This window comes from Bos indicus x Bos taurus, chromosome 11, assembly GCF_003369695.1.
Source record: "Bos indicus x Bos taurus breed Angus x Brahman F1 hybrid chromosome 11, Bos_hybrid_MaternalHap_v2.0, whole genome shotgun sequence".
NCBI classification, from domain to species: domain Eukaryota; kingdom Metazoa; phylum Chordata; class Mammalia; order Artiodactyla; family Bovidae; genus Bos; species Bos indicus x Bos taurus.
This window is the reverse complement of record NC_040086.1, coordinates 91077807-91105401: the sequence shown is the minus strand read 5'-3', so window position 1 is coordinate 91105401 and position 27595 is coordinate 91077807.

Sequence of the window (27595 nt, the reverse complement as noted above, 5' to 3'; positions counted from 1 at the left end):
GTTCACATTCACTTTTTTTTCAGATTCTTTTCCTGCATAGGTCATTACAGAGCACTGAGGAGAGTTCCCTGTCTATATAATAGGTTCTTATTAGTTATCTATTTTATATACACATGTGCTTGCGTGCCAAGTCGCTTCAGTTGTGTCCGACTCTGTGACACTATGGACTGTAGCCCACGAGGCTCCTCTGTCCATGGGATTCTCCAGGCAAGAATACTGGAGTGGGCTGCCACGCCCTTCTCCAGGGGATCTTCCTGACCCAGGGATCGAACCCACGTCTCTTATGTCTCCTGCATTGGCAGGTGGGTTCTTTACACTAGCACCACCTGGGAAGCCTGTTTTATATATAGTAGTGTGTATATGTCAATCCCAGTCTCCCAATTCATCCCTTGCTACCTTATCCCTTGGTAAATATAAGTCAGTTTTTTGCAAAATTCCTGTATATCCTGACTCATTCCTTACCTCTTCAGAGTTATCTGAGAGGCTGCCTCCAGGCTTAAGTCCTGTGTTTTGTTCACCAAATAGCGCATACTTATCAAATTTTAGATTGTGTACTTTTTTTTTTTTTTCCCCAGTCAACAGTACTTGAATGACGTGGTAGAAACTTAGGGAATAGAAATAGTACCTGAGTTGGGACTATAGGGTCAACCTGTTTGCTAACAGGAGAGGTTGCCATGGGAAGCAAGGTCAACAAAGGTCAAGGTCAGAGGCAGATTCATCCTGACAATTATGACCATTGTCAGTGGTCAGCTAATCTCTTTATTTTTTGTTCAGTCACTCAGTTGTGTCCAACTCTTTGCAACCCCATGGACTGCAGCATGCCAGGCTTCCTTGTCCGTTACCATCTCCTGGAGTTTACTCAAGCTCATGTCCATTGAGTCAGAAATGCCATCTAACCATCTCATCCTGTTGTTCCCTTCTCCTGCCTTCAATCTTTCCCAGCATCAGGGTCTTTTCCAATGAGTCAGTTCTTCACATCAGGTGGCCAAAGTACTAGAGTTTCAGCTTTAGCATCAGTCCTTCCTGTGAACATTCAGGACTGATTTCCTTTAGGATGGACTGGTTGGATCTCCTTGCAGTCCAAGGGACTCTCAAGAGTCTTCTCCCACACCACAGTTCAAAAGCATCAGTTCTTTATTGTTCAGTCTCCTTTATGGTCCAGCTCTCACATCCATACATGGCTAGTGGAAAAACCATAGCTTTGACTAGATGGATGGCAAAATAAGGTCTCTGCTTTTTAATATACTGTCTAAGTTTGTCATAGCTTTTCTTCCAAGGAGAAAGTGTCTTTTAATTTTGTGACTGCACTCATCATCTGCAGTGATTTTGATCTTATTTGTAGATCTTATTTTATTTTCATATGAGCTATGCCTAGTTGTTATCTCAGTCATAAAGGATAGTGTGAACTATAGAATAATTTATATCTGTAGCACAGCTGATAAAGTTATCAGTAGTAATAAGTAGTTATAAGTATAATTTCTCCATTGTCCCTAAGAAATGACCAAATCTGAAGTTTTGCCAATTATACTTATTTCCCAGCTTTTGTAGAATGTGCATAAGCAAGTGGACCAATAAATAACTAGAGATGACATGTTTAACTTTGAAAAAAGAGGGGAAAAAGCATCATCTTTCAAAGAGGAATTTTCATTCTGAGTTCTCAGAATAAAAACATAAGTAGATCACGTAACACTTGTTTCAAGTCAAAAAAGATAAATAACTCATTTCTCACCAGGAGACTTTGGCAAACGGTGCAGAAAAGAGATGTCAAAATGATGTAATTGACACCATGGCACTGATGGGCCTCATGTACAAGGCTGGTTGTGATGTGTCCGGGAAAAGAATAAAACACAAGGTCAGGAACAAGAGTCCTTAACATCCTCAAGGCCAAGACATGGGTACCTATTTCCTACAGGAACAAACCCAGAAATAGATGGGGAGGGGTAGCTGTTTTGGAACCAGCAGCACGATACACAGCCAGATGGAATGAAGGAGCAGTGGTTAAATTTGAAACATCAAAGAACCTTTGGTGGATGTGACCTTGACTGTAACACACATAGAGATGATCAGAGGCACCGTTTTAGTTGCTATAAAATTGCATTAGGCAAAGAAGTAAATATTGGTGTTAGCTCAGGCCTTCACAAAGCCAGGCGTTCAAGGACAGGCCACATATCCATCTTGTAGAAGCTGGTCTCTGTCAAACGCCAATTGAAAGTAATTTGTAAAATTCCCTTTAGTCTTAATGAAAACACTTGGCTATGTTTTGATACATCACTGTTCTTATAGTGATTTTTTTTTTTCTTCCAGGCCTTTAAAAAATATATGTCAACTCACAGATACAGAGAACAGACTTGTGGCTGCAAGGGGGAGGGGAAGTGATGGAAGAATGGACTGGGAATTTGGGATTAACAGATGCAAACTATTATATATAGGATGGATAAACAGCAAAGTACCACTGTGTAGCACAGGGAACTATATTCAATATCCTGTGATAATATGCAAAGGAAAAGAATATGAAAAAGAATACATATATATGTATGACTGAGTCACTCTGCTGTGCAGCAAAGATCAGCACAACATTGTAAATCCACTAAACTTCAATGAAATAAATAAAAAAAAAATACTTGTCAGTTCTTCACAGGACAATTTGACACACACTTTGTAAAGCAATTAATACCGACTCACAGGTGTTTCAAAGATTTGATAATCACGATTTTTTCAGTTTTGTTGCCTGAAACCAAAAGTCGGCCTGCGGGTGACACCGACTTCTTGTGTTGCCATGTTCTGGAACACATTCCAGAGCAGAGGGATTAACTAAGACAACTGGGCTAAGTTTGAACAAGTACTTATTTTAATTACATAGTATGAGGCGAAGCTGACTTTTCACTGAGCAGATGGTTGTTTGGTAAAGATTTCAGAAAAAATAATACATTCTGTAATTTTTTACCTACACGGAAGCTATTGAGTTCTCCTCCAGTTGGAAGTAATTAAGCTAACTTTATTTTTCTCTATATGAGAAACATTCTATACATTTATGGAGCTACTTATAAATTATTTTATGTCTTTGTGGAATTTAGAATTTCTATGCATGTCTTTTTTCCCCTTCGTATTCTAAACTGGGATGAATCTAAGGCCACATACTTTTACAGCTGGGTCTTACAGCGTTCAGACTCAATAAATATCTGTTGATTTGAAATAAGTGTAAGGTTTCTGCTCTGACTTAGATTCAAGGCCAATGAATATTGGTCATTTAAAAAGTAGGTTTTGATAAACATTTGGGTCTTGGCATTTTATTTTCTGAAGAAGAAATCTTTGAGATCCTGGGTGGTTTCAAACCTTTTCTTCTGAGTGTGAGCTTTCAGGTTGAAATCCACCCAAATGGATGAAAGGAGAGAGACTCAGAGTATGCAGGGGGAACCCCAGGGTGCTGAGTAGGGGGTGAACCTCAAGGGTGGCTCCTTTATCTACTCCCCACCCCTTATTTCACAAACCAGGATATGAAAGTCAGAGCAGAAGCCCCTTCTCCTGTGAACCCCGAGTTCTGTTGGGGTTTCAGCACCTTTCTGCTCAGCTGTACCGCTAGGACCTGGGTATCCTGATTCCCCCCGACCCAGATGCTCTCTTGTGCCTAGTGTGGATTCTTAACATGTCCTCACTTTCCAAATCTACACCAGGAATCACTACTTCTTTAGAGGTGGTTGGCTATAATATTTAAATAGTGAAAGTTCAGCAACAGGAGAAAGCACCATCAGGTCAGTTCAGTTCAGTTCAGTTGCTCAGAGTCATGTCTGACTCTTTGCGACCCCATGGACTGCAGCACACCAGCCTTCCCTGTCCATTACCAACTCCCGGAGTCCACCCAAACCCATGTCCATTGAGTCAGTGATGCCATCCAACCATCTCATCCTCTGTTGTCCCCTTCTCCTCCTGCCTTCAAATTTTCCCAGCATCAGGGTCTTCTCAAATGAGTCAGCTCTTCCCATCAGGTGGCAAAATATTGGAGTTTCATCTTCAGCATCAGTCCTTCCAGTGAACATTCAGGACTGAGTTCCTTTAGGATGGACTAGTTGGTTCTCCTTGCAGTCCAAGAAACTCTCAAGAGTCTTCTCCAACACCACAGTTCAAAAGCATCAATTCTTTGGCACTCAGCTTTCTTTATAGTCCAACTCTCACATCCATACATGACTACTGGAAAAACCACAGCCTTAACTAGATGGACCTTTGTTGCCAAAGTAGTGTCTCTGCTTTTTAATATGTTAGCCAGGTTGGTCATAACTTTTCTTCCAAGGAGTAAGCATCTTTTAAGTTCATGGCTGCAGTTACCATCTGCAGTGATTTTGGAGCCCCCAAAAATAAAGTCTGAAAGTACCATGGTGAATGGGAATTCCACTATTCTCTAGAAATATGATATTAAGAAGGGTTTTGCAGAAATAGCAGCAATTAGAAAGATGTCTTGCTTGACTTCTGACATGATATCATGAGCATTCTCTTCCCATCACATGCTGTGATTTCTTTTTCCCCCACTTTTGCTCTAAAGTCACTCAAGTCTCTCATCCAAGAAACAAGGAAGCTGACGTTACCATCCGAGCCTTGCTTTGCACTGGGTGCATTCATACACATGCTATCTGATCTAATGTTGGCTGCAAGCCTGTGGAGATACCTGTACTGCTCATTTCGGTTTTGCACCCTCAGATTTGCCCTTTGCCCACCCCAGTGACCCCTGCCCTTTGTCCCAGGATGGTGACCTCGGTGAAGTGTATCATGCAGACCCCCTGGATTAGTCGAATACTGTAGATTTCTCTTAAGGAAGTTCCCCAGCACAGAGTTGGTTCTGTGTCCACCAGGAGCCTTGAGTACCCACCCTGAATGTAGATACCACTATCCCATCATTGTTCATCAGAGATAGCAGAGCTGAGAGTCACAGTTTGGTTTTTATGCTGAGGTTGGTGATTTTTCTAGTACGATACTCAACCTTTCTGTCCTGGGTTGGGTCCCTTCAGAAGTAGACTCTGATACAAGGATTCAAGAATAACACTTAAATTGGAAGGTCACCCTAGGAAGGGAACGAAGTCAATGGAGCAGGTCATGGCTGTGGGCGGGAGGACTCAGTCCTGCTCCGGAGCCTGTAGGACAGTGTGGACCATCTCTGAGAGCTCTCCTACCCCGGGATTGATGTGGCCGCCATACTGACCACCAGCCACCCTTACTCATCTGTCAATGATGACTGCTCTCAGGACACTGATCTCCAAGCATTTACAGACTGCCTATCTTGGATCAAGCAGATGCCCTTGGCCCACATAGTCCTGGGCAGGTGGAATCACAGACCTGCCTCTGATGGTGTGAGAGCAAGGGAAGATGGGCAAAGCAATTCTCCAAGATGGTGCCTGTCCTTTGCTTATTTTTATTTTCACTTTAGTCCTACAGTGAACTATAATCACACTTGTGTTACATAGCAGTTTTCACTTGACAAAGAATTATCATAAACCAGATGTTTTTACACTGGAAAGACCTTATTTCAGTCTTCAGACAATCTTTGTGAGTCTTTTTTTTTTTTTTTTTACTGTATTTTGTTGCTTCATTTCTTATATACAGTCAAATTGAATTTAGCTGATGATACCCATTTAAGAACTCTACTACAAAATATGATCACAGTTCACAAAAACAGAGATATTGGATGCAGGTAAGCCCAGGGTGCAAATAATCAATATTTCCTTGTTGCAAAACAAAGAGAAAATTGCATGGCCCTAGCCTTCAAGAGCTGTCAGGCTTCTGTATTCTTCACACACTTTGCTATTAACTCATTTTCATGACTTTGGAAACATCACTGTAGCCAATATCTGTGCCATTTGAGATAAATAGATGTATTTTATCTGCAATATAATTTCCAATATGTTGTGTTTGAATTACTTCTGAGTCCATCAAGACAGGCATCATTTGTAATCAGCAACATACAACTATTTGATAACCTGTTACTTTAAGATAAATATTTTAATATCTGAAAAGAAGCACAAATACTTGCTGGGAAATTGATTTTTCTTTTTTTTTTTTAAACTGACTCAACAGAGACTAAGTGAGCTGTTCTCTTAAGTTGGTAAGATAACCGTCTGAGCATCTGCACTGTGTTTACGATAGGTTGGTAAATGTTTTTCTAGTCATTTGAAAAAGTAACATAGATATTCACTAGTTGAAATACTTCCTTCTACCTTTAAAGAAAATAAATGACTTCATTTATTTTATTTTATTATTTTATTTTATTACTTTATTATTATTATTTTATTACTTCATTATTTTATTCATTATTATAATAAATGATAACATCTAGGACCTATGGTTTGGAAAGGTAATGAATAAAGTGCTTTCTTGGTCAAAAAGCCTTGTATCTGGATCTTCACAGAGAATTTTCAAGTGTGTGTAGTCATGTTCTTTTGTTCATAGATTAACTGACCTTCATGGAAGAGTCAAGATGGCTTGTGCCTAAGGTAGGAGAAATAAAATAGCCTGAAAACTTAAAAAAAAAATCTTAAAATGACTTAAGTGGAAAGGACCATCGTGATTCATCATGCTGGATGGAGAGATACTGTCCCAGCTTTCCCCTGATTTACTCTACTCAGGCTCATTCATTTGCAAGGAAGGGTGAGGTGTACGTTAATAATTAGAGGGTGGGAGGAGAATGCCATTCAAATACCGCTTCTTCAAGTTCATAGAGAGAACAGTTTGCTAGTATGTGTCATTATCTCACTTTGGAGATGAGTCTATTATTTTGGACAACAGAATTTTGCCTGGGGTTGTCTTGTTTTGTCTTTGAAAGTAGGAAACTATCTTGGTGTTTTTGTGCCCTCAGAAGGCTGCTTGGACCTAACAGGTTCTCAAAATACTTGTTAGATAAGTGAATAAATTATTATTAAAATATAATGCAGCATGGTAGTCAGAAATGGTTTCAAATCCTGAATGATGGATAACACATCAGTCTAATAGATATGCAGAATCCTAATGAGTGAAAATGCAATAAATGACATAGTTAAGAGACTTCTTAAGCAAATGACGGTGCTGAAATCACCGTGTGGGTGGGTGAATTTCTGATGGCTGACCTTAATTTTAATCCCCTTACTCACTTTGAATCTAACGGAGTCTCACAAATAAAACTAATGGTGTGAACCTTGGATATGTTTAATGAAACATTTGGTTTTTACTGAAAAGGGATAATTTTCTTTCAATTTAAATGTGTTACACTACAGTTATGTGAAACAATAATCCAGTAACTTATCTTTCTTGGTTGCTAATTATAAGCCAACTGGGGCCTGTGATCTCACCAAGACAATTGCTTTTACAAAGGTGTTGGTTTTGGTCAGTGTAAATGTCAGCTAGGAGGGTTCATGACCCACACTTGATTTTTTTCCTGGGGGGGGGAAATGTATTTTATTTATTTCCCTTTACTTCCTTTTTCTTTTCTTTTTTATTGGCGTACAGTTGCTTTACAATGTAGTGTTAATAATTTCTGCTGTACAGAAAAGTGAATCAGCCACACATGTAGATACATCTCTTTTTCCTTGCATTTCCTTCCCATTTAGATCACAAAACACTGAGCAGAGTTCCTTGTGCTACAGTCAGTTCTCATTAGTTATCTGCTTTATACACAATAGTATATATGTGCCAATCTCAATCTCCCAAGCCATCATATCCCCCATAACCACTTAGTGTCCACATCTTTACACACTTGATTTTGTAGCAAGAATTTTTGTTAGTTTTTCAGGTCCATGCATACCCCTCACCAATAACCTAGATGAGATTTATACAGGTGAGATTTCTTTCACATTGGGTTTTCAAGAACCAACCCATCAGAGAATACCACTCTGTATTCACAAGTTTATTGTTTTGCAAGAGAGAAGCATGTGGACACATAAAGGGCCAGTCATAGATAAGCACATATTTACAAGGGCAATCAATATTTATTTCAATATTTATAGAAATGAGAGTAACTGCTCATTTAAAGTCAGCGAACATTTTCTGAAAAGTCTGCCTAATATTTTTATGCTGCATTGCTTGTGTGTATGTGTTCACCTGTCCAAGGTCATATAAAAGGAGCTACAGATTCTCTTTTTTATCACATCAAGATCATATTGAGTAAGGAGCATAAGGGAGGGACACGGATGCAAGCTGGGTTCACCCTGACCCTGAGTATTTGAGTCAGAATGCCACATTCATCCAGTTGTCCCCAAATATTTGCTCTCTTCTCTGTCAACATGTAATCTTTCTGTAGTGGGGACAGGAGAACAAAAAGGTTCTGTTTTCTATCACATTCCTTCAACCTGTAGTGACATTGTCAATGTTAAGGACAATTATATGTGTTTAAAGGTTTAGAAAGTCTGAGATGTTTTAAAAAGCAAAACACTGGGTGTTTTAAGTCAGTGCTCTGGATTCTAACCTGTAATTCCCTCCCCTTGTTTGTGAGGCAGAATTCCGTTGTGCAAGCCTGTAGCAAGCTTGTCAATAAATCAAGTGCAGATTATACGGATTTAAAAGTCTTCATGGAAACACAGAAAAATAACTGACTGTTTTAGAAGTTTAAAACCAAATGACAGTGTATGCTTTGCTTGCACTCTGTACAAATAAGTCATAATTTGATTTGTATTTACTTTTCCAAATTAGTAGAATCTGCTAGAATTGTTAACATTTCTTCTTAGTTTTCTAAGGTGTCAGAGTTCTGGCTTAGAAGAATTTATTATCTAAACCCTGAGATGGTGTGGTGACAAGGGGTTTTAGTCTACACTATTCTACACAATTTAAAAAGAAATGTCTTCTTAGGGTTTATAGCACAATTCATCTACCTATTTTCATTCCAAATTTTATCTTCTCTTGCTTGGTATCATGTTTAAGTTACTTCTTCCCTGTGTACAAATATTTCAACTTTTATACCGTACATTGCAATTGTCTTTCAGTAAATATTAATACATCACTATGGGCTCCCCTGGTGGCACTAATGCTAAAGAATCTGCCTGCAATGCAGGAGACAGAGATATGGGTTTGATTCCTGGGTTGGGAAGATCCCCTGGAGAAGGGCATGGCAGCGCACTCCAGTATTCTTGCCTGGAGAATCCCATGGACAGAGGAGCTGGCAGGCTCCATGGGGTTACAAAGAGTTGGGCACGACTGAAGCAACACAGTACACATACGGGCACCAGGGAGAAATCAATGTAATAACTTTAGTACAAAAATATGCAGAGTCCTGCTCTTACAGGCATGCTTTTAAATTGGCATTTCAAGTGGATGAAACTGTGTATTAGAAATGAAGAACAAAACCCACTTCAAGAGGACAGGAGAGTGCTCTCAAGTTTGGCTGACATTTTAACCCAAGATCATTATTCTGTGTCCTGAGTCCCTGTGGGTATTGGTATCTACTTTACCACCACTCTCCTCTCTTTCCAAATTACACTTAAAAAGTTGTCATCTATTGTCTAACTTTTCCAAAAAATTAGAAATGAATTTGCATTTTAGAAATAGATCTAGTGGGAATTTGGTAAATGTTCATTTTTCCAGGTGATAAATAAAAAACATAATACAGTATGTTCTAAGATATACTTAATCCCTTTATTTTGAATGGCCAACTTTTGATTAATTAATCAGTCAGTCAAATTTGAGGGAATACTTCTGTCTATGACTTAAGACTTTGTTCTGATATCAGATTTTTTTCCTTCCTTTGGTCTCTGTGTTCTTATGTCAAGAATTTTTGTTGTAATTTTTATGCAGATTTTTTTTAGTGGTGGCTCTAGGTATTAATAATAACTTTTACAGATAAAATATTGTAATTTTCTGATGTTGACATTTTATCATCTTGAGAGAATGTAGATGTCTTTCTTTTTAAATTCCTTTATTCACCTCCATTTATAATATTATTGCCTTAAATAATTTCTCTACATACTTTGAAAGCCAAATCAGACAATGTTATGATATTTTGTCTAACTTTCAAACACAATTTAGAAAATTCAAGAGGAGAAGAAACATTTATTGCATTTACTCATATTTTTGATTACTTAGCTATTTTTTTATTCTTGATGTTTCTAGATTTCTTCTATTATTTGCTTTCTCTTTGGTGAGCTTCCTTTATCCACCTTTGAAGATAAGTCTGCTATTGAAAAATCTCTTAGCTTTTCTTCATCTGAGAGGGCCTGGATTTAGTCTTCATTCCTGTAGAATACTTTTGTGTGATGTGGAATTCTGGGTTACAGTTCTTTTTTTTCTTAAACCACTTGAAAAACATTGTCCACTTCCTTCTGGCTTCCATAATTTCTCACAAAAAGCTGCTTTAATTTAAATTGCACTAATGCTTGTAAGTAAGGTGCTCTTCCTTATTCACTGTATTCTATTTTTCCTTCGCTGTTTAAATTTCAAGTGTTTGATTATGACGTGATGATGTGAGTTTCTTTGGATTTCTTCTTTCTGGTATTGGCTCAGTTTCTTGAATCTGTAACTTAGGCCCACTACCAAGTTTGAGTAATTTTCAGCTTTGTTTCTCTGGCTACTTTTAAAATCCTGATGCTTTTGGTCAGACCCCAGGGACATGTGCTAAATCTCTTGCTATCACAACATATAGCTCCAAGATCCTGTTCCTGTCTGTCCCCTCCAGCCTGCTCATGTCTCTGTTGTTCAAACTGGCCCATTCTTCTCATTTTACATCAGGCTCAACCGATTGGTCAGCTCTCATCTCAGATATGATACTGAGCCCATCAGCAAGCTTCGTATTTTATCTATCGCATTTTTCAATTCTAAAATTTACATTTAGTTTTTCTTTGTATCATCAGTTTCTTTGCTGAGGCTTTCTTTCTTTCTTTCTTTCTTTTTTTTTTTTTCAGGTTGGTTTTAAATCCTTTCCAGAGAACTCCAACATCGGTGATGTTCGTATTGACATCTGTTAGTTGTCTTTTTTCATTCAAGTTGAGATTTTCCTGGTTTGCGGTGTGATAAGTGATCCTCATTTACATCCTGGACATTTTGGGTTTTACGTGATGAGAGTCTGTACCTTATTCAGATCTTTTGATTTTGCAGGTTTCTCGTGATCCTGCCCTGTCAGGAGAAGGACATGCTGTCTCAATACTGCCAAGTGCTGCTGGGGGTCCAGGTCTCCACTCAGCTTCCGCTGCTACCTGGGGGAGGAGGGGCACCTCATGACTGCTCCTTGGGTGGTCTCCCCTGATATTACAGAGGGGGCTCCTTGCCAGGGAATAAAGGTGAAAGCCCCACCTCCCCACTGGAGCTTCTGTGACAGTATCACAGCAGAAAGAGGGTGCTGCATTAAGGCCAGTGAGGGTTTCATTCTTAGTTTTAAATAGGCTTTTACTCTGCATGTGTATTTTATGTGGATGAGCATTGCCCAGGCAAGGAAAGAAGGACACAAAGTGGGTCCTCGCTGTAGCAAAGCTGGAGGACAGGCTGGAGGAGGCAGGTCAGTTACAGAAGGCCCAGAGGGTGAGGAGGAACTGATTTAGCAAATATCACTCTTCAGTGTTGGGCTTCCCTTGTAGCTCAGTTGGTAAAGAATCTGCCTGCAGTGCAGGAGTCCGCCTGCAGTGCAGGAGACCTGAGTTTGATCCCTGGGTTGGGAAGGAAATGGAGAAGGAAATGGTAATCTATTCCAGTGTTCTTGCCTGGGAAATCCTATGGACAGAGGAGGTTGGCAGTCGTTATAGTCCATGGGGACACAAGTGTTGGACATGACTTAGCAACTAAACTACTCTTCAGTGTTACCAGGGTTCTTCTGTCCCAGAGTGGGAACAGTACAGCCAGGACGGGGCAGTCATCCCCCACCCCCCAACCTTCTGGTGAATTGTCGAATTTGATCAGCAGAGGCTTGGGCACCAGGAGAGAGAGTGGGCATGTGTAGGGCAGGTGTGGGAGGTCGTGCGGAATACTTACAGTGTGGATCTGTGTCGGTCACATGTAGAAGAGTAAGGCTGTGCGTACACAAAAATACCTGGCCCTAAATTGTTAAACATTACAGTTGATTACTAGAATAACTCCTCTCCAAAACAGGATGATGCATTATAATCCTTACCCGAGGAAATGGTAGACTAGAAACACACCTCAGAAATGTCCTTCTGAATGCATTTTCTGTGCCACAACAGAGTTTACATGTGTGTGTTCATGAAGTCACTTCAGCCGTGTTCAACTCTTTGTGACCCCAAGGACTAGAGCCCACCAGGCTCCTCAGTCCATGAGATTCTCCAGGCAAGAATACTGGAGTGGGTTGCCACACCCTCCTCCAGGGGATCTTCCCGACCCAGGGATGGAACTCACGTCTCTTACATCTCCTGCATTGGCAGCTGGGTTCTTTACTACTAGTGCCATTTGGGAAGCCCAATAGAATTTACACATAAACATAAATCAAATGTTATATAAAAACCAGTTTAGAGGGCCAAAAAAATGAGGAAAGAATGGAAAACAAAAAGAAAACCAAGAATGGAAACAGCTATGGGGTGTGCAAGGAGCAATGAATTTGTTTAAGTGAATATTTGCCTGTGGATGCATAAATGCCTGGGGCATTTTCTCCATGTAAACTGGGGTTGTGATGAACAATTCAGGTGGAGAATACCTCTATTGCACAAGGACTGATAAAACATGTCTTTATGAAATCCTCTCACGGGTGTGTTCTTCTGATTCCACTAGATTTGCGGAGCTATATGATTTAGGCAGAAATATGTCATAAGATTGTATACGTTCCAACAATTGTTGAAAGGGTTGCTTTGGCATTACAAGGAAAGGATTTGAGCAATTTCTGCTCTCTTTTGGTGTGGTCCTTCATCCATTTGGCAACTGGCACGCAGAACATTTCCTATAGTCCTGATAAGAACATAACAACTCCCTTAGTTAAGTGACTTTCTGGCTGCCCTCCACTTTTAGCAAGAATTATTAAGACACAGAGCTTTTCCCTCAGAGATCTACATTTCCCAAAAAGTAAATTAAGAGATTGAGAAAAGATAATTCCAGGTTTTGTTTGCTACAATAAAATTCACCAATAAAAAAAAATGAGTGGGTTGCTGTGCCGTCCTCCAGGGTGTCTTCCCGACCCAGAGAGTGAACCTGTGTCTCTTATGTATCTTGCATTGGCAGGCAGGTTCTTTACTGCCAGTGCTGCCTGGGAAGTCCATACATCATGTATACTTGCATATATAAACTCATATACATCAATTATATGCAAAGCCCGTTATTTGGGGGCACTTTCACTTGTAAATTAGAACTACAAAAATAGTTGTTACAAAAGGGGCATGAGAGTAGGACTTAATTTCAGAAATAGTCATCATTAAAACATTATATTTTGAAAACAACCATATCAAATTTAACATCAAACTTTAATTTCTTCTTGATAATTCTTCCCAGACTGCCTGAGTTTTGCAACATTGCTCCTTTCCCCAAATTCATGAGTTAACCACACATGGAATCACTTTGGAATATCTCTCATCCTGTGCTCTTTTTTGCTGTTTCGTTTGCAGTGTTATTTTTTAATGTTTATGCCTCTTCAATCATTGTCTACCTTTATATTCCTCAAAATCCCTGACACTATTTAATTTTAATAAGTGTTATTGACATAAAAAATAAGAATTACTCATAATTTTTTTATGTCTCCAAAAAAATGTCTGCTTATTTGAAATCTTTGGCTTGTTCAGTCACTCAGTCATGTCTGAGTCTTTGCAACCCCATGGACTGCAGCACGCCAGGCCTCCCTGTCCATCACTATCTTCCGGAGCTTACTCAAATTCATGTCCATCAAGTCGGTGATGCAATCCAACCATCTTGCCCTCTGTTGTTCCCTTCTTCTCCTGCCTTCAATCTTTCCCAGCATCAGGGTCTTTCCCTCTTTCCCAGTGAGTCAGTTCTTCACATCAGGTGGCCAAAGTGTTGGATCATGAACTCCTAATTGCAAAATTCGGACTTAAATTGAAGAAAGTAGGGAAAACCACTAGACCATTCAGATATGATCTAAATCAAATCCCTTAGGATTATACAGTGGGCATGAGAAATAGATATAAGGGATACAATGGAAGTGACAAATAGATCTAAGGGATTAGATCTGATGGACGGAGTGTCTGAAGAGCTATGGATGGAGGTTCGTAACATTGTACAGGAGGCAGTGATCAAAACCATCCCCAAGAAAAAGAAATGCAAAAAGGCAAAATGGCTGTCTGATGAGGCCTTACAGATAGCTGAGAACAAAGCTTGGGGCTGGTGCACTGGGATGACCCAGAGGGATGGTATGGGGAGGGAGGTGGGAGAGGGGTTCAGGATTGGGAATACGTGTACACCCGTGGCAGATTCATGTTGATGTATGGCAAAACCAATACAATATTGTAAAGTAATTAGCCTCTAATTAAAATAAATAAATTTAAATAAAAAAATAACTTAGAAAAGAAGAGAAGTGAAAGGCAAAGGAGAAAAGGAAAGATGTTCCATCTGAATGCAGAGTCTATGAGAGCTGTGATATATTAGCGTTTTTCTTTCTGGGTTGTTATTGTTTAGTTGCTTAGTCGTGGCTGACTCTTCATGACCCCATGGACTGTAGCCCACCAGGCTCCTCTGTCCATGTGATTCTCCAGGCAAGAATACTAGAGTGGGTTGTCATTTCCTTCTCCAGGAGATCTTCCTGACCCAGGGATCTAATCTACGTCTCCTGCATTGCAGATGGATTCTTTACCACTGAGCCACCAGGGAAGCCATTGCTTTCGGGCACTTGGGGAGAAATCACTTCTTAATCTCTGGTACTCAGAGCATCACTTCTGTCACATACACAGAGAGAGTGTACAGATCTTCTGTGAAGGGGAGTCTCATTCCCTTACCTCTCACATGCTTTATTATCAGGAACCTAATCCCCTCACCTCAACTGTGGCTTCAATATGCACCATGTGGGTGGTTAGGCTCACAGCCAGGGGTTCTAATCTAATTCAGATAACTGGGGTAACTTTATGGGCTACTGTCATCCCAGAGATGCTCTACACCATATCAGTACATAGTGAATGTCAAATTATAATGATGAAAATAAAGGACACATTTTCATGGAGTTGAACTTTCTACTTAAGTCAAAATTTTGATGCCTAATGAAAACTCTCTGTAAAAGCTACCCTTGTAATAAGACTAAATTTTGAATATAATTGGATTTTTGTTTGAGGATTTAGGCTTTTAAGGACCTTGGGTCCCAATTAAATCATATTCTATCCAGAGTTGATACTGTAAGTAAACCTGCTTTCTTGTGATTTATCTTGTCTGTTAACACCATAGGGGATATATGTCTATTTAAGGTTGTCTTCATTGAGGTTCTGCTTAATTAAAATTTAGGGGTCATATCCTCAATGAGTAGCACTTCTTTTTGCTTCTCTTTTTAAAATTTTTGTGTTGCGGAAATCATGTTTTTATGTCTCAGTCATCAAAATCATCAAAAAACTTTGCACGTGAATTAACTGAAGTAACACGTGTCAGGGACCCATGGTAATCACACCAAGAGACATGCGTCCACTTGGGTAGGTGTCATTACTATAGACATAGTTTTCTTAATTTGAACATTATTGAAACTTCTTAGAAACTGCAAATGGATTTTATGTGAGGAAATAATAATGTATGCAAATGACTTTAGAAAACAAAATGCAGTACATAGAAAATGTCTTTTCTGAAATCATTGCCCTCTAACACTCCTAATATGGGAAGCTTGAATTGTATTTCTAAATATCACCTACAGAGAAGATTTTTAAAACAAAAAGGCAATTTTGCTTAACTGCTTGGAAGTCAAAAATTCAGGGCGTCTGACAAACACAATGCTGCCTGTGGGTTTGCAAACGGGATATAAAAATATGGTTTGGAAAAGGGATATAAAAATACACTATTGGAAGCTAATTCTTCAGGAATCTGGGGTTTCTGCGTGTCTTCTAAGCAAAGGTTCAAGAATGTTCTCACAACAGAGAGCTTTGGAATGATAAAAATAGTATCTCCCTCCAGAGAGATTTAGTGTCTCTGCCCAGAGACGTTTCAAGGCAATACATCTAGAGATGTCAGGTACCCTCTCCAGAGAAACCCTGATAGGAAAGTGGATCTCTCTCTCTGGAGGGGGCAGGGCTGGGTTTTCCAGCAGCCTCTGAAAGATGAGGGTGTCCTGGTCACAAGCTTCCTCAGCTCTGACACACCTTCTACCTGGACCACCTCTGGGTCACCCCAGGAGGACGCAGCGGCCATGAGGAACCACTGTGGGCAGGAAGCTCACACTCTCAGGTTCTTTGTTTCTCCATCAGCCATGTCCGTCGACGTGTGAGTAACTAGTCTGAAAGTCCCACTTCCTAAAGCCTGCTCCACCCAGTTCCCCTTAAGAGAAAGAGGTCAGAAATATTTGAAGAACAGTCCTGCAGAATGTTGCACAAATGCCTGTAACTTGCTTATTTAGCTGCGGATTCACATTTTCAGATGCGCATGGAATCAGAAAATACCTTATTTTGAAGCAAATGAAAGTAGGTATCCGATGCCTATTTTTATCTCCAAAAGCCATAGCAAATCTCACATTTCAAGCATTTCCTTTAAAACATACTCCTACATGCATTTTGAAAGTTCCCTGTGCCTCCGTGAGTCCTGGAGCACATCACTGGCTGAGAGGGGAGACTCTGGGTGGGGGGTGAGAAGGGATGCTGAGTGGTCCAGGCTCAGGGGGAGGGATATGGTCACAGAGCCATCAAATCGCTCCTGGATTGGCTGACACACACCTTGATGGGCAGAGGAGAGTTTGCCTTTGGTCAGCCCTCTGTATTTGCAGATCACCATCCTTGGAATCTCCTGCATAATCTCCAAGCATGAGCATTTGGAGGTTTTAAAATGGAACCAGGCAGCAGGGTTGGAAGAGCTCCGACACCCACGGAGGCTTCCAGGGTGCTGGCTGGTGGCCCAGCGTCAGAGGGAAGCTGGTGAAAGTGAGTTCCAACTGACTCTATTGCTAGAAAGACAGTGCCTCACACACTGTGTATTTTGGTTTCTTTTTGTTCTACTTAAATTAGGAAGAAACTCTGTAATACTGCTAGAGTTTTACTCATTTGGCTGTAGCCACAGGCAGAAAAGTACACAAGGAGAGGACAGGGAGAGGACAGTGCCTTGAGCGGTGAGATGTCTGCGAAGGGTCTTGTAGGACACAGCAGACCTCACATGACTTGAACGTGCTGCTTCCCAGGAAAGCCACTCGTAGGTGAACTGTCCCCGCGTCTCTCTTTCCCTGAGGGCTCACACATCACAGCAGGCATTTTCTGGGTGCTCTGTGCTGTGAGGTGATGGCGTCAGTTTGTCCTTATCCATCTATTCTGTGCAGCAAAACAGCAGTATTTTAACAACTCAGTTTCTGATGTTCAGCGCTTAGACAAGGCTCCAATTTGCACATTTTTAGATTTATTTCTGGCTTCACGAGTACTGGACAGTTCGTGAACATTTCACAGTAATTGCAAGTTGATTTCTCCACTTCACACCCCAGCCTTACATTTGCCTGTGCAATTAAGGTGACTGGGAATGATTTTCAGCTCAAGAAAAATGCTGTCCATGGAGTTTGCCAGAAGCAACAGTGTTTTCTTTAAAGGTGTTCTGAAATGGGTAATTGGCTTGAAATTTTATTTTCTTTTCAAAAAGCAAAACATATTGATCTGTAAAAGGCTATATTTTATTTAAAACATGTACTTTAAAATCAGCCCAATTGGTGCTGTCTTACTGTAAAGAGATAATTGAGCTCTGGGGAATTGCAAACCCAGAGGCGCAGTCTATTAGGGGACATGTGGAAATTGTGTGCTTTTCCTGGAATGACAGTATTTCTGAAATCCTCCAAGACCGCCTGTGGCCCTTCCTGGTAGCAATCTCTTTGATTAAGAAGGTTCCTCGATGGTAGAAATGTCTAGGAAGAGGCCGGAAAGAAAAAGGATCAGTTCAGTGCCTGAGTAGAGTCCCTCACTAACTCAGAAGAGGCCATGATTTTGGTCTAAGCCTGCAGGTCCCGGGCTACAAGCCCTTCACGTTGACACTCCCATCGGCTTCTGTCTCCCATGATGACTCCCGAATCAAGGTTTAACAGGTTACTCTGGTCCTTATTCTCTCTGCATGAAGACTCAGTTGAATCACACGACTCCATGATGGTTTCTAAATCTAAGAGTTCAGCACAAATGACTAAGAATAAAACAAGTCTTCCTTCACAAAGAGAAGGACAAAAGAAATGTTGAGGTGCATCTAGGCATGAACTCACTTAATGTACTGAATCTAAAATTTGTAAGACTTCTTTGTTAAACAGCAGGCTGTGTGTGTACTCAGTTGTGTCCGACTCTTCTGTGACCCCATGGACTGTAGCCTGCCAGGCTCCTCTGCCCATGGGATTCTCCAGGCAAGAATACTGGAGTGGGTTGCCATGCCCTCTTCCAGAGGATCTTCCTGACTCAGGGATCGAACCCACGTCTCTTACATGCCCTGCATTAGCAGGCAGATTCTTTACCACTAGCGCCCGCTGAAAAGCAGAAACCTCTGATTCAGGTAGAAATAAAATAACCCCAGCTTTCTTTGTGCTGTTGTAATATTTCATAATAAAATAAATTTAGCATTTATGTAGCACTTTAAACCTTTTCAAGTGATTTTATATCTGTTTTAATAGCTTTATATTAGTTTGCTATACTTTTCTACTAAATCACTGGAAATATTTGTTGCTTCCTATAACCACTAAAACTGGAAAGTTCGCTCAAATGATTAATGATGTTGTTTTATGTATTTCCTTTGCTATTTATATAATTTCTTTAATCCAGTTTACTTCTGATGGCTTTTCCATTGCTGGATGAGATGAAAATTTGACAAAATTTGCTAAAACTTTTACAAATGCCATAAGTCCTATTAGGAATTCATTATTCAAGGTACAAAATAGAATGCATTTTATAGAGCTTTTAACAGTCGCCGAGCCTGAGGCAATTGCTTGAGTTTTTGCTCTAAATAGGGGGCAAGAGATGGGCTATTGCCTTGACGTCCCACCGCTGAGGGCAAGGGCCAGCTCTGTTTATTGCTAAATGGCGAAGCATTTGTTGTGGGAAATGGTTATGAAATAAAAACAACCAAAGTAACTTTTTTCTTGATTTCTTTAGAATGAAAACCTTGAGGCGGTGTCTGAGTAGGGTTTTTATTTTTTCTTTCTGTCCTCTTTTCTCCATCTCTTTTCTTAATCAGCGTTTGACAGCCGCAGGACAAATCTGAATATTTATCCTTAGACGGTACCTGTCTGTTCGCAGCTACCACCCTGCTTTCACCCTGGTTGCTGATGCTCATCGCACTGCCCTGAGGCCATACACGTAATCTCTCTGGATTCTGATCTGTCTGTCCCTAGCTCTGTTCGTGCCACCCTACTTCTTCAGAGAAGGCTATCTGTGGTTCGTGGAGGAAACGTAATCTGTGAATTTTACTCTCTGACAATTTAAAGCTAGTATTAGATAATTCCTGTCAATCTCAGATCCTCTTTACAAAGTCTTAAAAATGAAGTTTCTTAATTTCACCTCATTTTTATAGCCCATATATTTTCCTTAAATGAATAAAATTTGATATCCTCTACTTTCTTTGTATCTTCAGTTTTTGTTCTTTTTTCTCCTGAAATGCTGACCTAAAATATTTTTGATTATATAAGTTTTATGTATTTATTACTACCCATAATAAGTTAGAAGTGCATTTCATGGGTTAGTTTCATGTTTAATATTGTATTTTACCATCAGGATACCAGGTTTATTTTTTGTGTGGTAAATTTCACATTAAAAAGAGGGCTTTAAATCAATCAACAACAATATTTTATTTCTGAATAAATGTGCACATAACAGCAAATAATATTTTTTTGGGGGGGTCAAAGCTTATCTATCTCATTAATTTGGATAATACAAATAGCATTTTAAAATTCTTGAAATTCTTAACACAGTGCCCCTCACATACAGCAAACTCTCAGTAATAGGTATAAGAGTGTGTGTTCCATTATTCCATCATTTTTCTTTGTAGTAGAATAGTATTAGCTCAGCTGTAAGAAACAGGAAGTGTCTGCAGGCTTTAAATAAAATTGTTTAGAGATGGGAGTGAGAAGAGGATCAGAGTAAATAGCAAATATTCATGGCTATGTAGCGGTTTTCTGAGCAAAACTCAACAGATTATCAAGTGTACTATTTACTGAGCATCTAATTAATATTTGACAAATAATTTTATGTCTCATAAGAGTCTGACACAAAAACTATTTATCTGTCTTACCTTTAAGACTTGGTTTTCTGTTATCATTTATATAAAAGACTCACTTGAGGTTTTTCAGAGAATTACACAAACCATTATATTTTAAATGAAACCAAAATTGAAAAAGACAGGCAAATAAAAATTCTCAGGACCTAATGTCTATATTGATGCTTTTGAACTGTGGTGTTGGAGAAGACTCTTGAGAGTCCCTTGGACTGCAAGGAGATCCAACCAGTCCATTCTGAAGGAGATCAGTCCTGGGTGTTCTTTGGAAGGAATGATGCTAAAGCTGAAACTCCAGTACTTTGGCCTCCTCATGTGAAGAGTTGACTCATTGGAAAAGACTCTGATGCTGGGAGGGATTGGGGGCAGGAGGAGAAGGGGACAACAGAGGATGAGATGGCTGGATGGCATCACTGACTTGATGGATTTGAGTTTGAGTGAATTCTGGGAGTTGGTGATGGACAGGGAGGCCTGGCGTGCTGCATTTCATGGGGTTGCAAAGAGTTGGACATGACTGAGCGATTGAACTGAACTGAACTGAACTGACCTGAATGTCTATATGGATTAGAACTAACAGATACCTTGCATGTGTGTGTGTGCTCAATCGTGTCCAGCTCTTTGCTACCCCATGGACTATAGCTCACCAGGCTCCTCTGCCCATGGAATTTTTCAGGCAGGAATACTGGAGTGGGTTGCCATTTGCTCCTCCAGGGGATCTTCCTGACTCAGGGACTGAACATATGTCTTCTGTGTCTCCTGCATTGCAGGCAGATTCTTTAATGCTTGAGCCAACAGATGACTTAAGGCAGTACAGTGTGGCTGTTAAAAGCACATTCTTGGAATTGGGTAAGATCCCAGACTTCCGGGGACCCCCAGTTCCTCATTTTTAAAGGTGTAAAGATAGTATTTCACTTGCAGTGGGTTGAGGTGTGTCATTACCATTCATACCATTTACTTAGAAATACAAACCTGAATATCTTTTGTAGGTAACTTTGAATTGTGAAGTGTTTTTTAAAATAAACTTTTACTTTAGAATAACATTGGATGTTGCAAGCATAGTAGAGAGTTCCCACACACCATACACCAGTTTCTCTTATTATTGACATCTGACCTTAGTATGAGTTATTTGATGCAAGTAATGAATCAGTATTGATCCATTATTATTATCTAAATTCTGCAGCTAATTTCATCTCCTTAGTTTTCACAAAAAGTCCTTTTTCTGTCCCAGGATCCCATCCAGAATCTCACCTGCCAGTTGGTCCCCAAGACTCTTCAGACCCTCTAGGCTGTGACTATTCTTCCCTGAAGTGAAGTGAAGTGAAGTGAAAGTCATTCAGTCGTGTCTGACTCTTGGCAGCCCCATGGACTATACAGCCCATGAAGTTCTCCAGGCCAGAATACTGGAGTGGGTAGATGTTCCCTTCTCTAGGGGATCTTCCCAACCCAGGAATCAAACCTAGGTCTCCCACATTGCAGGTGGATTCTTACCAGCTGAGCCACAAAGGAAACCCTAGAATACTGGAGTGGGTAGCCTATCCCTTCTCTAGCAGATTTTCTGGACCTAGGAGTCAAACTGGGGTCTCCTGCATTCTGCTCCAGTTTGTGATGACCCTGGCAGTTTTGAGGAGGACTGATAAGGTGTTTTGTAGAAGGCCACTGAATTGGGATGACTGGTGTTTTTCCCATTGGAGGAAGACTGCAGAAATAAAGTACCCTTCCCATCACATTGTGTTAAGGGTGCTGCTCTCAGTCTGATTCTGTTTACCTGGATTATCTGGCTGAAGTGAAGCAATTTCTTTTTCTTAGAAATTCTAAATTGCTAGCGCTCCTCTTTGGGGCTTCCCTGGTGGTGTGGCAGTAAAGAATCCACTGGCCAATGCAAGAGATGTGGGTTTTGGATCCCTGAGTCTGGAAGATCCCCTAGAGAAGGAAATGGCAATCCACTGTAGAATTCTTGCCTGGGAAATCCTGCGGACAGAGGAGCCTGATGGGCTGCAGTCAATGTGGTTGCAAACAGTCAGGACTGAGTGACTAAAACAACAATAACAGTACTCTTCTTTAACAAGTGATGGTTAGGAAGATTTTTAGATAATTTTGTCAAAAATGCCTCATTTCCTTATTCTTTGACTTAACTAAAGGAAAACAGACTTGTCTTTAAGTAACAGCTTTATCTATAAACATTGTTTTCTAGATGAAATCGTTTTGGAATTTTAAAAGAGAACTTACTGCTTAGCAGTTAATGCCTGATTTAGCTTCATTATATAACAAATATATTCTTGACAAGGACGAGTGACCCAAAACACGTTTGTTAAAATGTAGTCGAAGAAATGTATACTTTCAATAAAACCCTTGTTGTTACAGCATATCCTGAAGATTGCTATTTCAAAAAGCAAATCACCTAGGTAAGTTCCAGTTTAAACACCCTTTCCTCAAACAACAGAAAGATTCTTTTCACCAGGAGACTTAATGGAACTGCTGGGGGTTTGCTGATGCTGGGGAGCATTAGGGGAGGCAGGATTCTGTATATTCCTCTGGCTTGGATTTCACCTCCATGCTGTGTTAGCGATTTCTTTCTATAGTTAGCTTCATATTTCTAAACAAAATTTCTGTTCTGATATTTATTTATGTCTGGCTGCAGCTTGTGGGATCCTAGTTCCCCAGCCAGGGATTGAACCTGTGCCCCTAAAGTGGAAGGGAAGAGTCCTAACCACTGGACTGACAGGGAAGTACCTTGATATTTCTTAATACAATTTTAGTCATCATCTTTGGGTTTCTACTATGCAACCTGGGATTTTCTACTGTCACACCACTCACTCCATTGTTCACCTTTTTTCAAACTCCTAATAATGATATCACAATTGTCATCTGATCAGTATTCATAGCTACATTACACAACTTAAGTAAATAGTCACTGCCCACAAGTAGTACTGTGATCTCACTTCTTTTTTTTTTTTCTTGTATCACTCTTTGCTTTATTTGGATTAGTTGAGTAATTCTTTTTTAACCTGTGTTGAATTTTGATTTGGCTCTGATGTTTTAATTTTCAAGAAATCTTTCTAATTCTATGAATCCAGTATTTATGTTTTTTAATATAGTTTTTTCTAATCTTGTTTCATGAAAGACGTATCCTCTATCTCTTTGAAAAAAATTTTTTTATTTTAAATTTCTCTTGTTTTTTTATGTTTTTGGTGCTTCCTTGAAGTTGGTTTTGCTTTGTTTTGATTTACTTTGTTTTGTCTTGTTTTTTGGTATCGTTTGCTTGCTTCTTTTTATCTTTTGTTAATGCTGTAAAAATTTTCCTTTTAGTTTTTCTGTCATTCTGGAGGTTTTTCTCAATACATGGTAATCCTTAGTGTCTATTTCTACCTAGGAGTAAGACTCTGAGAAGCTGTTTAGAGGCTTTGTATGCATGGATGGGATTTCTCAACTGATGAGCTCTGCTGTAGATTAATTAGATGGTCATTTTACTCAGAGATCTTTAAATATAGTTATTTTCTGAAATCTTTCAGTTTCTGCAGAGAACCATCCCTTTAAATCCTACCTCCAGGGTGAGCTGACTGGTTGCCAGCTTTCTTGGAACCACATGGGACTTGAGCTGTTAGCAATCAGGACGAGTTTTTCACTCAATCTCTCTGTTTTAGGATATGTACCCCCTCCTGTCTCCCACCACCTACAGCTACCCAAGATCTGCAGTGACCTTCATTTAAAAAACATGATGATATATATACTTGTAGCTGGTGCATGTTGATGTATGGCACAATATTGTAAAGCAAATATCTTGCAATAAAAAACTTTTAAAAAGAAACCAAAAACCATGAAAATTAAGATCCAATAAATCTCTTTGTCCTTATTCCTAGTTTTTGTACTCTATGTATTTAACATGTATTCTCAGCTGTCTAGTCCAAGAATAAAGATAGTAATCAAAATGCATTTGAATTCAAGTGATTCAGATTTTTTTTTTCTTTAAACACCATTTAGTAACTCTTCAAGACAGGCTTTTAAAAGATACTAGGAAAGTTTTCTGAGCATGTCTGAACACAAACAACAGTTTGTATGCTCCTCCAATTTCTCTCTTGCTACTTGTTTGTATAAGATTTAAACGTCTGATGACAGGACGGACACAGCACGATGACACTTCAGGAGATAAAAGGCTTTTATCTTTGTTCCTCCAAGCTTTCAATGCAAGAGTTTGTACCCAGGGCAGAATAATGGCACCTGGGGCTGCAGGCAGTGATGTAGGCAGGGAAGGCCAGGTTTCTGGACTCCTTGTGGATTTGATGGTTAGGATAATTGTGCAGAATCCGTGGTGTTGGACTGGCCCTTGTTGCTCAGTCCCTGGCCCTGGGGTGACTAGACTGGATATACAGAAGTTGGCTGTGTGTCAGCCCTAGCAGGGAAGTGGGTGGGCTGTGGACTCGATGGCTTAAGAAAGGGAACTGACCAGTCTCTAGCCAGAACCTCCAAACTTGGTCAAGAGAGCATTTAAAACAAAGCATGAAACAAAAAAACAAAAAATCTACCTGACTTCCCTCTTTCTTCTTCCAGATTGGCAATGCATGTTTGTAACTGCTGTATGTACATGTGTGCTCAGTTGTATCTGATTCTTTGCAGCCCCATAGACTGTATCCCATAGTCGCCTCTGTTCATTTAATTTAATGAACAGGCTCCTCTGTTCATTTAATTTTCCAGGCAAGAATACTGGACTGCGTTACCATTTCCTACTCCAGGGGATCTTCTAGACCCAGGGATCAAAACCACATCTTTTGTGTCTCCTGAGGCAGATTCTTAACCGCCGCACCACCTGGGATGCCCAATTTACATAGAGCTCATCTATACCATGGCAACGGCCCAATTTATACAGAGCTTGTCTATACCACGGCACAGGAGTGCATCGGACAAGTGTCTCTTGTGTCTGATTGAGGGTGTGGGAGGCTGAATCTAACCCATGTATAGTAGATGTAAGGTCGCAACCTCACAGCAGCTCCAGCTCTACTCCAGGACAAGTGGTTCCCTCACAACTCTTTGTGACTCGTGTCCATTGAGTCAGTGATGCCATCCGACCATCTCATCCTCTCTCATCACTGACTCAATGGACATGAGTTTGAGTAAACTCCAGGAGTTGGTGATGAACAGAGAGGCCTATAGTGCTTCAGTCCATGGGGTTGCAAAGAGTCGGGGACGACTGAGTGACTGAACTGAACTGAACTGAGCTGATATCTTATTCTGAACTGAGTTCAGTTCAGTCACTCAGTCATGTCCGACTCTTTGCGACTCCATGAATCGCAGCACGCCAGGCCTCTCTGTCCATCAACTACTCCCGGAGTTCACTCAGACTCACGTCCATCAAGTCAGTGATGCCATCCAGCCATCTCATCCTCTGTCGTCCCCTTCTCCTCCTGCCCCCAATCCCTCCCAGCATCAGGGTCTTTTCCAATGAGTCAACTCTTCGCATGAGGTGGCCAAAGTACTGGAGTTTCAGCTTTAGCATCATTCCCTCCAAAGAAATCCCAGGGCTGATCTCCTTCAGAATGGACTGGTTGGATCTCCTTGCAGTCCAAGGGACTCTCAAGAGTCTTCTCCAACACCACAGTTCAAAAGCATCAATTCTTCGGCGCTCAGCCTTCTTCACAGTCCAACTCTCACATCCATACATGACCACAGGAAAAACCATAGCCTTGACTAGACGAACCTTTGTTGGCAAAGTAATGTCTCTGCTTTTGAATATGCTATCTAGGTTGGTCATAACTTTCCTTCCAAGGAGTAAGCATCTTTTAATTTCCTGGCTGCAGTCACCATCTGCAGTGATTTTCGAGCCCCCAAAAATCAAGTCTGACACTGTTTCCACTGTTTCCCCATCTATTTTCCATGAAGTGATGGGACCAGATGCCGTGATCTTCATTTTCTGAATGTTGAGCTTTAAGCCAACTTTTGCACTCTCCACTTTCACTTTCATCAAGAGGCTTTTTAGTTCCTCTTCACTTTCTGCCATAAGGGTGGTGTCATCTGCATAGCTGAGGTTATTGATATTTCTCCTGGCAATCTTCATTTCAGCTTGTGTTTCTTCCAGTCCAGCGTTTCTCATGATGTACTCTGCATATAAGTTAAATAAGCAGGGTGACAATAACAACCTTGACGTACTCCTTTTCCTATTTGGAACAAGTCTGTTGTTCCATGTCCAGTTCTAACTGTTGCTTCCTGACCTGCATATAGGTTTATCAAGAGGCAGATCAGGTGGTCTGGTATTCCCATCTCTTTCAGAATTTTCTACAGTTTATTGTGATCCACACAGTCAAAGGCTTTGGCATGGTCAATAAAGCAGAAATAGATGTTTTTCTGGAACTCTCTTGCTTTTTCCATGATCCAGCGGATGTTGGCAATTTGATCTCTGGTTCCTCTGCCTTTTCTAAAACCAGCTTGAACATCAGGAAGTTCACGGTTCACATATCGCTGAACCTGGCTTGGAGAATTTTGAGCATTACTTTACTAGCGTGTGAGATGAGTGCAATTGTGTGGTAGTTTGAGCATTCTTTGGCATTGCCTTTCTTTGGGATTGGAATGAAAACTGACCTTTTCCAGTCCTGTGGCTACTGCTGAGTTTTACAAATTTGCTGGCATATTGAGTGCAGCACTTTCACAGCATCATCTTTCAGGATTTGGAATAGCTCAACTGGAATTCCATCACCTCCACTAGCTTTGTTCATAGTGATGCTTTCTAAGGCCCACTTGCCTTCACATTCCAGGATGTCTGGCTCTAGGTCAGTGATCACACCATTGTGATTATCTGGGTCGTGAAGATCTTTTTTGTACAGTTCTTCTGTGTATTCTTGCCATGTCTTCTTAATATCTTCTGTTTCTGTTAGGTCCATACCATTTCTATCCTTTATTGTGCCCATCTTTGCATGAAATGTTCCCTTGGTATCTCTAATTTTCTTGAAGAGATCTCTAGTCTTTCCCATTCTGTTGTTTTCCTCTATTTCTTTGCACTGATCACTGAGGAAGGCTTTCTTATCTCTCCTTGCTATTCTTTGGAACTCTGCATTCAGATGCTTATATCTTTCCTTGGCTCCTTTGCTTTTAACTTCTCTTCTTTTCACAGCTATTTGTAAGGCTTCCCCAGACAGCCATTTTGCTTTTTTGCATTTCTTTTCCATGGGGATGGTCTTGATCCTTGTCTCCTGTACAATGTCACGAACCTCATTCCATAGTTCATCAGGCACTCTATCCATCAGATCTAGGCCCTTAAATCTATTTCTCACTTCCACTGTATACTCATAAAGGATTTGATTTAGGTCATAACTGTATGGTCTAGTGGTTTTCCCTACTTTCTTCAATTTAAGTCTGAATTTGGCAATAAGGAGTTCATGATCTGAGC